The following is a 13,462-nucleotide window of genomic DNA, read 5'->3' as shown; positions in this document are numbered from 1 at the left end:
TATATTATAACGTGGATTTACTCGACTAGTGGAGGCTACTGTGGTGGTGGGGGCGGGCAGACTCCCAAGGGAGTCTGCCCGCCCCCACCACCACAGTAGCCAGAGACGCGAGAAGCCGCCGGCTGAGGGGAAGCCGGGTTTGGCGGCGCGGAGCCAAGCGCGGCCGCTTCCTTCAGCCGCCGGGGCGGCGGCCTTTCCCTGCGTCCCGCAGCGGTCAGCCGGCCTCTGTGCGCATGCGCCGCCGCAGCAGGCGTCCTCCCTGGCTCCTTCCCTCCCTCATCCGGGTCCTGGGCGAGCGGGCGCCGTGCGCGTGTCCCGCGGCCGAGCTGCTAATAAAGTTACACCGAGGGGACGCGCGGCGCCGGCGCCGGGAGAGCGCGCCCAGCCGGCGGGTGAGTGCGTGTGGGGCCCCCGGGTGGGCCGGGCGAGCGGGGCCCGGGGCTGCGGGCCGCCCGGACGCGGCTCCCCTCGGGCCCTAGCGGCCGGACGCGGGGCGAGGCGGGGGCGTTCGGCCGCGAGCGGGGCGGAAACCGCCCGGGCCTGCGGGGCGGGAGGTAGGCCGAGGCCGGGCCTGGCGGGGTCCGGGCGGGCGGGCGGGGACGGTGCAGCCCGTCCGGCCGCGGAGGCCGAGCCTGCGGCCGGGGGCGTCCTGAGGCGGGGCGGAGGCTGGCGCTGGTCCCGGCGCCGCCTCAGCGCCCGGGCTGTGCAGGGAGTTGCTCGGGGCGCCGGCAGGGGATCCCCGGCCCCGCTTTCTGTCCCGAGGAGCGGTTTGCTGCACCCCGTCTAAGAACCGCCCTCGGTGTACACCCCCCGGGTCGCTTTGTAGTGCTCGGCCGGGCGCCGAGGCTGCTGCTCTGCGACGCTGTCCAATGGCCTGAGGAATCCGTGCCGCCTTGGCTTTGTGTCTCGAAGATGAGGATCCACGCTTGCCGGGGGGAGTTGCATCGGGCGGGTGTGACCTGTTGCTGCGCTCAGCTGGTAGTTAGAGCTGGTTTCCAGCTCTGGCGCTGCCAGTTTGCACCATTGCAGAGATTCTTTTACTTCAGCTAACTTCTGCATTGCTGCAGAGAGAGTGCCAAGCAGTGGCTGTTCGCCTGCTCCGTATATTCATCCCCTTCCCGAGTTTCTCACTTCGTTATCTCTACTCAGATTCATGTCCCGGCCTCTCCTCTGCCCCCTCCCGTTCCCCTCTCTCCCTTTCTTCAGCTGCTGTTACTACGTGGAGTTTGGAGCCTAAGCTTTGAAAACTCCCATGTGGCGCCTGTCTTAAGTCGGAGCATGCTCAGTAGCCAAAACAGATTTTGGTTGCAAAAAACCCGGGCGAGGAGAGTCGGGTATTTGGACGTCTGCCCACTTCTAACAAAATTCTGGTTTGGATGGCATTGGAGAATGGAGCTATAGGCCAACCTGGAGGTGAAGAATGCCTGAACACCCTGGGCCAGATCTCTATCTTGATTATAGTGACATTGTTTCCTGACCAGCTGGAGGTCTGGGGGGGTGTGTGTGGGGGAACATTCTTGGCTGCTTGGGCATTTAAATGGGTGTGGTGCTAAGTATATCTTGTTTACCTTATCTTTCTGTGGAAAAAGTTTTGAAGTCTGGTTGGGTTTGTCACATCATGCCTGTTGCCTAGCACTACCAAAGTGTTCTTATCTAGCAACAAAGACTGGTTAGGTGGAGAGTGTGGCTTGGCCTCACTGAAGTTGAGAAGAAAGGGTACTGGAGTTGTTGTGTTTTAAATTCTTTTCAGGAGTACCTGAATTTTCTTAGAGTACCTGAATTGCCCTGAGTGAATTAGTTTTTAATTTAAATTTCAAAGTCTGAAAGGTGGAAAACCATAGTCCCAGTAGATTTAGTAACATTCCAAGTAGTTTAAAGTTTCTGCTAGATACCAATTCCTTAGTGTCTGTTGTGGGGAAAACAGTACCTAGATGGGGTGTGACCGTGGCACATATATGAGGCTTGTATGTTCCAAATTCAGTAAGGAATTACAGATCTCAACAAATCATTGTCTTTCCTAGTACTTTTTTCCTCTTAGAAAAAAATCCCAGAGGTTCCAAGATTATAAAACAACTCATAAGAAACCATTTAACAGGAGGTAAACTTCATAAAGATTGGAAATGTTATGTTTAGATTTTTAACATAATTTTTGTTTTCTATTGTTCTCATCATTTTCTTAAAAGCATCCAACATCCCTTCCCTCTCTTCATTGCTGCTCCCTTTATCAGTGTGTCTTGCCTTTTCACGCTGTTATCTTTGTTGCAAAAATCCAGTGGTCACTTACTTGTCATTCCTTTCAGATCATAGTTTAAATAGTAAAAATTAGGTGAGTCTTCTCACTTGGTCTTCCTGAGATCAATGAACTGGGAAATTTGTTTTTTTTTTTTTTGGTAGATTCTGAGAGACTTGTGGTATTATCTACCTGTCTAGTTCCCAGTGATGGCGCCACAGAAATGGGTAGATTGATAATGTGTTGCATTTCTTTCCCCTCTGGCAAAGTCAGCTATTAAGTTCAGTGGGAGACAGTGGCAGAATGTTGTTACTAATGAGGTTTGAATCAGATTGTTGTTTACTGTTGGTTATGTAACGTGTTGCTGAGAGTATTATTAAAGTTGCCTTCTGTAGCAAGGTAGAGGCAAATAAATTCTGCTTACTCTTTTCACTAGGTTTTCATTCTTGGCTGAACCTGAAGGCACATTGGACTATAACCATAATTATACCTGGGCAGCCTGTCTGTTTCCTGTTTTCATCATGAACCCAAACATTACGATTTGCAGTGATGTTCTTTTTTGTCCTTTGCGTTCAACAGAGGCAGTGTGTTTTTTCTTTCTGCTGAAAACAGATTTGCCACTTGGTCAAATCAAAGATTCAGGCTTCTTAGTGTTTTGAGGCTAGGCAGTAAAACATTAACAGTTTTTCTTTTCTTAGTAATGTCAGTTGAAATACTATCTGAAACACTGTTTTCACACCTATTGTTTGATTGTGTTTTATGTAAATTTTAATGTTGCCAGTAGTTTGTAGAGTCTTTGAAATAAGAAAAGCCCTTTTTGTTTATGACTTATCACTGTTTATTATTACCAGATGTATATGTTGGTTTAGGCAGGGAGCCACACATTTGGGTGAATTTCAGAGCTGACTTTAGTACACATTAGGATCTAGCTGACTTTATGCCCCTGGTTTATCAGTCTTCCCTGTTCTCTTTTTCTAGGGGATATATGTTCCTCGTCTCGATCTTATTTGTGTTTCCCATTAAGCACACACTCACACAAACACCAAAATAGTTGATTTCTTTAAATGTTACAGGTACCTTCTATCCTTTGGGTTTGCCAGTCTACATGTAAGGTCAAAGGCATTGAGGATTTCCTTTTATAAGGAATAGTAGCAGCCTGACGGTTATTCTTGTCTCCACCAGTGTGGATATTATAGAAAAGAGTATGTTGGGAGGGCAGGACTCCCAAAAAACTGCACAGAGATAGGGTGCTCTCACACGAAAGAAGATGGTGAGTGATCCCACTGTCTGTGCCGCTGTATGTCTTGTGTTTCCACTTCCAAAGTTAACAGAATACTAGTAATTGAAATGTTCAGTGCCGGGTCATCCCGTCCATTTTCTACAATTCTGAATCTGAGAGGTATATTTACTAAATAGAAGGCTAAGTTATGAAACTTTTTCCCAGGAATTTTTAGAAGCTAAATTATTAGGACAAGCTCCTTTCCCAATATCATCGGTCACCTTCATATTCTAACAGTTCTGTTGTTTTACGACTTTGAAAAGATGGCGTAATTGCAGACTTGTTAGATTTTTTGTAAATAATAATGAGTTCTGGACTCTTTAGTTTTGATTTTTTTGGTCCCCAGCATGTAGGTGGAAAGATTTTTAGTCCCATTTTAACAGAGGTGGTTACAGTAACTCCCCGCCCCCGCCCCCCGGCTTTTACTGTCTCCTAACTTGATTATGATAATATTTTAGAAGAATTCTTAATTAGATAGTTCTGTGTGTGCAGTACTATCAATATAATTGTAATTCACTTTTGGAAGCTAGTTGTAAAGAGGTTTTGTTGTTGCAATCTTTGCTACACTGGTCTCTGCCTGTAACGAATATTATACATATATATCTGCATACTTACATATATATATAAAACGTATATATAGACATAGTTTGGTCTGTTGTGAGTTTTTAGCTAGAGTTTTCCTTTTGATTTCCATATACGTGTTTTGTAATTGCTGAACATAATAGGAAGAAATAGCTACTGTCCCCTTACCACCTTTTTCAGAGCGTGGTAACTGGAGTCCTGGGAGGAGTCTTACACTTTTCAGATTTAACTATGATCTCAGAATATACCTGGTGCTTTCAAGGCATGTTTTGTTTTGTTCAGTTTTGTTTTCATGATGTGTTAGGATCTGCCTAGCATCCTATCTGGTGCGCTGTATAAATTGAGAGCTAGTTATTCTGGTTTGTGTGTTCCCAGGACGAGGGGGTACTGTGGAAATATTTCAAAGCCTTGTCTTTTGTTTTCTTACCCTTTACTCATGTCTTTTCTGCCCACGTAATTGAGTGACTACTTAACACACTGGCCATTTCTACTTTTTGTCTTTGGAAGTGTAAATTAAATGACAGCTCACTACAGCTGAAAAGGTACGTGGAGTGATGTTTCCTCCTTTTTCTTCTAAGCGGGTGATTGGACTCTGGGGTGCACAAGCAGGATCTGAAGAACATCTTCAATAAAGCACTGGCATGTATGTTGTGTACACCAGATAACACTTTATAAGGTAGTCATTTGGAATCTGCCCCTGTCGATTTTATAATTTAAAGAAAAGCACTATAAAGAGAGACTGGTTCTGTGTCTATTCCTGACCTGCAAGCCTATACAGGTATACTCATACACATCTGGTAGTAATGTGGGGGCTCTCGCAGGCTCTATGGGAGTGAGTGATGCATCTAGATCAGGCTTTGCTTAATTAGAGGACTTAGAGGAACAGGTGAAGTTTAAAGAGTGATTAAAAACTGGGAAACATAAGTCTGGATGTGGGAGATAAAAAAAAGTAGAGGCTTGTGTGGGCACTAAGATAGCTCGGCAGGAAGAGTGTGTTGTGAGAATGTCTAGAATCATGAATTCAGCTCCTGAAGAAATCCTCCAGGGAAATGATTTTGTTGTTCATGTGATTGTATCCCCTCTTCCTAGATGTTCCCATGAAGAATAGGATTTCTAAAGCTAGGAGAACGGTGGACAGATTTGCTTTTGGTTTTGTTCTCTTCTGCTGTCATGGATGTGGCTTACATGTTCTGTAGTAATTGAATACCTGGATCTAGAATTGGCTTGACAGTGGTTGTCTCTGTCTATCTTGGTGATACTTTATGATACTATTAATATTAGAACTACAAGAGTAAGATATTTTAAAACTTAACCCTTACCAACAAAAAAGTTACCCTTGGAATGGCAAAAACACCCAAAGGTTTCCTGTACTCATAAAATACAAACAATGATGTAAACCAGAATTACCTCAATTTAAAAAGTTACCCTTGGATGTAATTATAGACAATTGACTTTCTTCATTTTGGGTCCTTGGTTCTCAAACCTACTACATAACCTGACACTCTTGTTAAAATTGTGGGTGGTAGGACTTTACTCTCAAACCTAATGAATCAGAATTTTGTGGGATGGTTATAAGGACTCTCTCTCTCTAAAACCCTCATCTGTAATTCTTTTACTCATGTTTGGTTTAAGTGATGGTGGATTTTGACCCATATGGCCATTTGTTTGCAGGCATTGCTGTCCTCAGAAGATTTTGTTTTGGTTAACAGTGTTGGGTACAATTTTGGGATTGGTTTGCTTGACTTTTATTTTGGATTGAAGCAGTTAAACAGATACTGGAGCAGAAAGTAAAAGTTATTTCTGTAACTTTACCTCTGAAGTCTGGGCATGAACAGTGTCTTTCTGGGGAAGAATAATTCTTTAATAAATCAGAAAATGTTACATCTCCATTCAGGACTCTTAAATGGGTCCACATTTCACTTACAGGAAAGGCCAAAGTCCTTATTTCCATCACAGATAATCTGGCTTGCTTTCTTATTTGACCCCATTCCTTATTTTCCTTTCCTTGTTCACCTTATTCTCAGACTACAGTCATCTTGGAGCTCCTGGAGTGTGCTAGGCATGCTCCCATCTCAGAATCTTTGCATTGTCTGTTACCTTTTCTTTTAATGGTTTGGCACCTTCACCCAATTTCAAATTATACTTCTCTGAAGGCACTCCTCATCCACCTTCCCCTGCATTATTTTTCTCCATAACACCTTTTAGGTGACAAGCTATATTATTTCTGTACTTTTGTTGGTCTGCCTCTTCTTGAATGTAAGTTACACGTGGGCAGAGGTTTAGGTCCCTTTTATTCACTTTCTGTTTTCTCAGCTATCTTGATAAATGCTACCTTGATAAATATACTTTTGAACAAATAATTTGAATTTAACAAGTTCTCTCAATATGTTCAGCATTATTTCGTTAAGATTGGATTCTATTGGGACAGACAGAACTCAAGTTAGCCAGCAAATAATCACAAATTAATATAGTAGAATAAATGACTTTGTATTGGCTTAGAGATTAGGGGAAACCAACTTGATATAGGGTTTATCTCGGTAATCAGGGAAGGTCACTTGGCATGATAACTAAAGTTAAACTCTGAATGATGCTAGAAATTAGTGGTTTAGGCTTGAAGAATGTCATTCAGGCAGAGAATGGTATTTGTAAAATTTCTGAGGCACAAATGATACTCCCCAAAAGAAGAGAACTATTTCTGAAGAATTAATTCTTACCAGTATTTATTTGGAGTAGAAGGCATTTCTTCCTAGTTTCTGATAGATTTTTCTTCAGTATTAGCCTCCATATTTAAATAACCTTGAAAAGATATCAGAAGGAATTCTTTTGAAATATGAATGACTCTTGTAATGTAAATCCTCTCTTTAAGAAGGATTTTAATGACTAAGGTAGGCTTCACTTAGGTTTTGACTTTTTTTTTTTTTACCCCAGAGTATACGAAAAACATGTGTAAGAAGTACAGAATTATAAGAAGTGGAAAATTAAAAGTACCCCAAATCCCCCACCCACCATCACAGCTGATATCCTTATAAGAGCTCCTTATGCATATTCTTTGTATTAATCAAATATTTATTGCACATGTGTCACTCGGCTTATAGTGATGAGTGAAAACAGACAGCTCCTCAGGGAATTCACCTTTTTATGGGGCTTGATCTGGAAACGACCATCTGAGAAACCATCCCTGAAGAAGGGATGCTTGAACTGAAACAGAAGTAAGGGTGTGTGTGTGTGTGTTTTAAAAGTGATAACTTTCTTTTGTAATGTATTTTACAAGATTTGTTTTGGGCTGATGCACTGCTACATTTGTTTGGACATCCAAGTTACTGTTCTGTGCAATTTTTCACTTAGTAGTTGGAATTTTGGGGAAGAATTTCAGGGAACCTAACAGACAGGGTATCCAAGTCTTATTAGCCTGAATTTTCTAGATAATAAGTTTTTATTATCTAGAAAATTTTCTCTGAGAAGTGACAAAATATTTCAATAAAAGGGTCACCTAGTCTGGTCTTCATGAACTAGAGGTAAACTATAAAAGGCCAAGAAAATAGCAAATTATGGTTTCATAGTTACTGTCTGAGGCCCTCTATGTTCTTATGTAAGGAGTAGCATGCATCCTTCCTGTCTGTGCTCATAGTACAGATTGTTTGCTGTTTCAGTGCCTGTCTTTGTTGGTTGTCATATGGAAATGAATCTAGAGTTAAACTAAGTGATGCGCTAACCAGCATATGAAGCTCTTCATAGTGCATTCTCTTATTTTCTATTACACGTTAAGATACTTGAGATTACAGATGTTGCCTTTTAAGTCTGAGTTCCAAACACTGGCTTTTAGGTACACACTGGAGTTTGAATAGATCAAATGTCTATGCTCATTAGTCAGTTTGTGAATTTACCTCTTACTCCTGTTCATATGCCCTCCTCGTCTACATGTCCATCTTCTCTCTCTCTCTCTCTCTCTCTCTCTCTCTCTCTCTCTCACTTCAGTTTCACATCTGTGTGGATGTGCTTATTCCACTGTCACCTTCTTGTTTGCAACTGAAGTTCTGAACCCCTTTTAGGTGAGTGATGACTTTATTCTTTTTAGCTTTCAAGCCTTTATGTTTCTTGCTCCTATTTATATTCTTTGTGACCTCCAAGTCCTATTGATTGTTTATTTGTAATGCCCCTCATATTTCTTCCTTTTCTGTCTCTACTACCAGCACTTACCCTGATCTGTGTACCACTGCCCTAGTGATTGTCTGCCTCTCATAATTGGATTATCACTGTGTTTTCCCACCTACTCTCTCTGCTTCCACCTAGAGTCTTACTTGGTTATGTCCTGTTGCCATTTCTTTATTGAAATGTCTCTTTGAACATATTTTCTTAGCTGGAACTCTACACTACACACAGGATTACTTCTAGCAGCCTGACTCCTTAACCTTAGATTCAGTCTTCCCTCTGGCATTTATTTTGTAGGATGCCTTTCCCTTTTGCTTCACAAACTTACTATTAATAATTGTCTCCTCCCAGCAGCTCCCCTCATTTGACTTAATGATACTTGTTTTCCCTCATTCTTGTCCTTTGTTAACAACTGGCCTGTGAAGTATAGATTGTTATCTTCCTATTTGGATCTTAATTTACACTCATATGTTGAGTAGTTACCCACCTTTCACCCTTAAGGCTTTTTTTTCACCTGGGTACAGAGTATGTATGTGTTGTGGTGAGGGTCAGGAAACCTTGTCTAAGCTAGGGATTTTTGTGTACATACTTTCATTTTTATTTATTTTTATTTTTTTAAAGATTTATTTTATTTATACAAGAACCGTGGTACAGGCCAGATACGCAGGAGGGTGAGAAGATTCACCAGAGACAGAGTGGGGAGCAGAACAGGCAGATGGACTGAAATACACTGCTGAGGGGAGCAGCAGGCAAGACATGGGAGGTCTGCCGCGCCATGTGGGTTAGCTGTCTTTCATTTTTGGTCACTAGCTACTTGTAGCAAGCAAGTAGCTATCTTCTTAAGTTAGTTACTTCTTAAGCAATGAAATTCATAAATATATAATCTTTCCCCCTTCTTTCTACCCTGTTTTCCAGTTATATTGGGACAGTTCCCCTCCTTTCTGTTCTATTTGATTTCTTAAATAGTTTTAAATTTGAAAAGTACTTGATCTCTAGATTTAGTTATACTCATTTAAACTGCAATATTGAGGGGCTTTTCTGGTGGCACAAGGGGTAAAGTCCAGCACTATGAAGCTATCGGCAGCCACTGCAGCACAAGTTCGATCCCTGGCCAGGGAGCTAACCCACATGACCCAGTAGACCTCTCCTGTCTTGCCCACTGCTCCCCTCAGCAGTGTATTTCAGTCAGTCCACCTGTTCTGCTCCCACTCTGTCTCTGGTGAATCCTCTCACCCCCCACACCTCAGGGCTATACCCCTGCTCTTGTATGCAAAAACAAATCTTTAAAAAAAAAAACTGCAATATTGATGAGAATTGACTGTCTCACCCAACAGATTGTCCTATATGCTTCCTAGTGGGATTTAGATTCTGGAGGATTTTCTGCTTTTCAGTTAGAAATCAAAACTCCCCAAACGACATCTTGGGCATGGTTTACTTTGTATTTAATGTTTGATTAACTTCTTGGTTAATCCCTATGCATTATTATAATAAGACTTAGAAGGAAAAGACACAATTCTACTTGTAGCTTCTCAAAGGTTGGTTTAGTATAGGGTCTGTAAGGACATAAAAAGAAAACAAAATTTGTCTTCCATCTCAGATTTTTCTATTGAAAAAAGACTTTACCATATATAAATAATAACTTGAAATAGTTCTTATGGTATACTATACAAGAAAATAACTCTGTGATTTAAATTTTTTGAAGTCTACTGAGATTTTTATTTTCCTAGGAACTAAATATATTATCCCTTAAAAATAACATCAAATATGTATTATTCCAAATGGCTAATTTTAGGATCACTTTAATGTCTTAAGGTCGCCCAGAGTGAGGATGGCAGAAGCACAAAAAGAATCCCCTCAGAAGGCAGTTTTTTATTTAGAACTTTCTCTCACATATCTGGGCTGTCCAATACATCTACCCTGTACTAAAAAGAGAAATTAGAGGTAGAGCACCCTGGAGCACATGACAGTACCAGAGATATAAATTACACACACCACTAATTGGGTCTTTTGAAGATGGAAGAAAAGTTCATTTTCATTAGATAGCTTACACATGATTAGGTAATAGGCAAGCTTCTTCAAAATCAACACTGAGGGTTATGGGAGAAGCAATGAGGAATGAAGACCGAGGAGGAAAGAAAGGACAGGAGTCAAAAGCAAAGAACAAAAGACAAGGGAGAGTAGCAGATACTGGTGGGAAGTGAGGGGGAACAGAAGCAAGGCCCTTAGGAAAGGAGAAAAGAAAAATCTACCTTGTTTTTTCTTAGATGTGTGGGGGGTTTTTCTGGTGTGTTTTTTTCCTTTTTTCCTTTTTTTTTTTTTTGGTCTCATAACGTCTTTGAAATTGAAATGTGTTATAATCAATGGCATCTGAATATTGCTTTTGATGAGGTGTCACTTTTGATACACTTACCATTGCATGCGCTTGAACTCTGTTTCTATTGCTATCCTTCCATTTACACGCTCTTGGGGAGGTCAGACAAGTGCAGTATGGATACTTGCAGAATGGCCTGGAATTAAATGACATTCCTGGAATAATAGTGCAGCACCTTTCAGACATATAGTCTTGATGGAAGAAAGATGATATTGTGATTAAAAAAAAGATTAGGAAGAAAGCATTCTGTATTAGTTTTACTTTGCAGCTTTTTCTTTCTTCAGATTTTATAAACTAATGGTACTGCTTAAGTTGGATACACTCTGTATTTATTGAAATAAAGTAGCCCAGATGTATATTTAAAATCTCTAGCCTATTTGGAAAGGTTTTCATGATTATTATAGCACCTTTTTACTGAGTCTGCACTGTGCCAGACACTGAGTAAAGTGTTCATCTCATTTAATTCTCAGAACTGATAACATTATACAGAATAGTAGAGATTATATCTAAATTTTAGATTCAGAATTTGAACCCAGGTTTTATTAGATTTCAAACCTAGTTTCCTTGTAAACCATGGTCACCTCAATAAAAATAATTTTTAAAAAACCTGGTGCCTTGGGCCTCCCCTGGTGGCACAGCGGTTGAGCATTGGGCTGCGAAGCTGCCTGCAGCCTCTGTAGCACCAGTTCGATCCCTGGCCACCGGCGAGGGTCCCACATGGTGGGACAGACCTCTGCTGTGCCCACTGTTCCCCTCAGCAGTGTATTTCATCAGTCTGCCTGTTCTGTTCCCCGCTCTGGCTCTGGTGAATTCTCTCACCCTCCTGCGCTTCTGACTGTACCCAGTGTTTGTATAAATCAATAAATAAATCTTTAAAAAAAAAAAAACAAAACCCTGGTGCCTTTGTGTGTTACAATGTTAATAATATCCCTGGGTAGATTAGCCTTATTGCACATTTTTAGTCCAGCTCACTTGTTCTCACACCTAAAATCCTGTGAATTGGACTATAGTATTTTCCCATCCAGGCAGGTAAAAACTACTTTTATGTCTTCATGTTCTCTAATTTTTATGTTTAAGATATAGTCACTTGATGTTTCTTGTTCCTTCCCACTTTCCTCCCCAAGGGGCTAGCCCTGAATGCCTTTTAGCAGTCTGTACATACTTGGGGCACATGCCATTGTCCATGGCTTACCGTCAATGTGGATGGGGACATCTTAGTTATTAATTTGCAGTTCTTTAAATTAGCTCCAGACTCTAACTTTACCTTTTAACCCTTTAGCATTTAGCTTAGTGACTTGCCCTTTTTAGGTACACTCAGTAAATATGTGCCGTATAATTAAGACTGTAAGTCTGACTTAACCCTGGTTATGTGTTTTTATGCATCAGTAAACCCTGAAGGTGTTGTAGAAAGGGAGAAGGGAGTAGAGAGGACCCAGTCTAACTGCCAGCAATCTGGAACCTTTCAGGATTGAAATTATTGAGTATAGCCTTTTGGGATTATTCTTTATTACTAGCTTTAGAGATAATATATAGGAAAGTACTACGGATGGCTATGTACACAATCAGCTGATAGAATTGAAGATGAGTTTCAGTGTTTCTAAACCTGTTTTATTTATTTATTTATTTTTTAAATAATAAATTTTATTTTTATATTCCCCATACAATTGCAAACGCCCCATTCTGACCCCAATCCTTCCCCTCCCGCCCTAAACCTGTTTTATTTTAGTGTAGGACAGATGAGGCATGAAAAACATAGCTGGCTTTTCAATAAGCTATTCAAAATTAAGCTTTTGGGTTACAAGAAACGTAGTTCTGCTTTTGTTTTCAAAGGTATGATAAGTTCACTTGTGACTCCCATAGCATATACTAATCTGAAGTATAGTGTCTGTTTCTGGTTTTTTTTTTTTGTATGCGTTATGAGAAATCCTTTTATAACCAGGGATTTATGTAGCAATAGTAAAAAATCTATAGCTTTATCCCAGGCATTTTGATGCTTTTATGTCAACTTGTGGACCAACTTTTTATTTTTAATATGATATATTCTATAGTCAAGCTTACAGGAGAAAAAGGATATTCAGAGGTACTATCAAATGCAGAATACCTAGTACTGTGGTATATCCTCAATTGTAAGAGTATATATACACATATTGTGTGTATATATGTATACACACACACTAAACATAAGTATTGCAAATAGTAATGGTGTGATTGTAGGTAAGCATATTTAATTAGAAATTTTATTTTTAGAAAATGTTTTTAAAAATGTGCTTTTTAAAATCATTTCTGAGATTATTATGTCTAGTATAAATTGGGGTAAAATAGCCTAGTGATAATTAGAAAGACTTGGGTAAGACTGCTATAATAAATGTAAATTTTTATATATTAGTAATAAACAGCCCTTTTATAGCTGCAACTGAAAGAGGTAAAGTAGGTAACACAGCTATGAGATATGTTAAGTGATATGAAAAATCAGTTGAAAATGAGCACATTGACCTGCATTGTCCCTGGTCTCTGAACTACTACATAATCTTCTTTTATAATACTGTGTAGTGCCTTGAATGTGGGCAGTCAGAAGGGTATAGAGAAAAATAGAGAACATCTTTAAGGGAAGAAAATTCCTTAACTGGGCTTTCTTTTTAGGAGGTAGTGTGTGCAGTGCTTAGGAGTGGGGGTTCTGTAGCTGGGCTGTCAGCTTTTATTTCTTCCTCTCTGTAAATGAGCTTGTTGCATTTAATTTCCCTTTTTCTCATCTGTAAAGTGAGAATAATGGAATTTATCTTATATAGCTGTTATGAGATTTTAATGATTTTTGGTCTCTACATGTAAGGTCATTAAGAGTGCATAATAGGGC

The 13,462-nt window shown here is 40.4% G+C and overlaps 1 protein-coding gene across 3 annotated transcripts in view; it reads left to right on the top strand.

Annotated features, from left to right (window-relative positions):
• Positions 1 to 285: 285 nt before the first annotated feature.
• Positions 286 to 13,462, top strand: part of SMAD5 (SMAD family member 5) — a 41,573-nt gene continuing 28,396 nt past the window's right edge. Inside the window, exon 1 of one of the 3 annotated variants that reach the window (XM_037509260.1) lies at positions 286 to 392. The gene's annotated coding sequence lies outside the window, so the exon portion shown is untranslated. Of the gene's footprint in view, positions 393 to 535; positions 555 to 972; positions 1,414 to 13,462 lie in introns of those variants that run through there. The other 2 variants (XM_054694367.1, XM_054694368.1) reach the window with 2 other exon arrangements.

The sequence above is a fragment of the Talpa occidentalis genome, unplaced genomic scaffold (assembly GCF_014898055.3).
Source record: "Talpa occidentalis isolate TD23 unplaced genomic scaffold, MPIMG_talOcc4v2.1 talOcc4.13, whole genome shotgun sequence".
Classification (NCBI taxonomy): Eukaryota; Metazoa; Chordata; class Mammalia; order Eulipotyphla; family Talpidae; genus Talpa; species Talpa occidentalis.
Note: the sequence above shows the minus strand (reverse complement) of the source record. Positions and strands in the feature narration are given on the sequence as shown.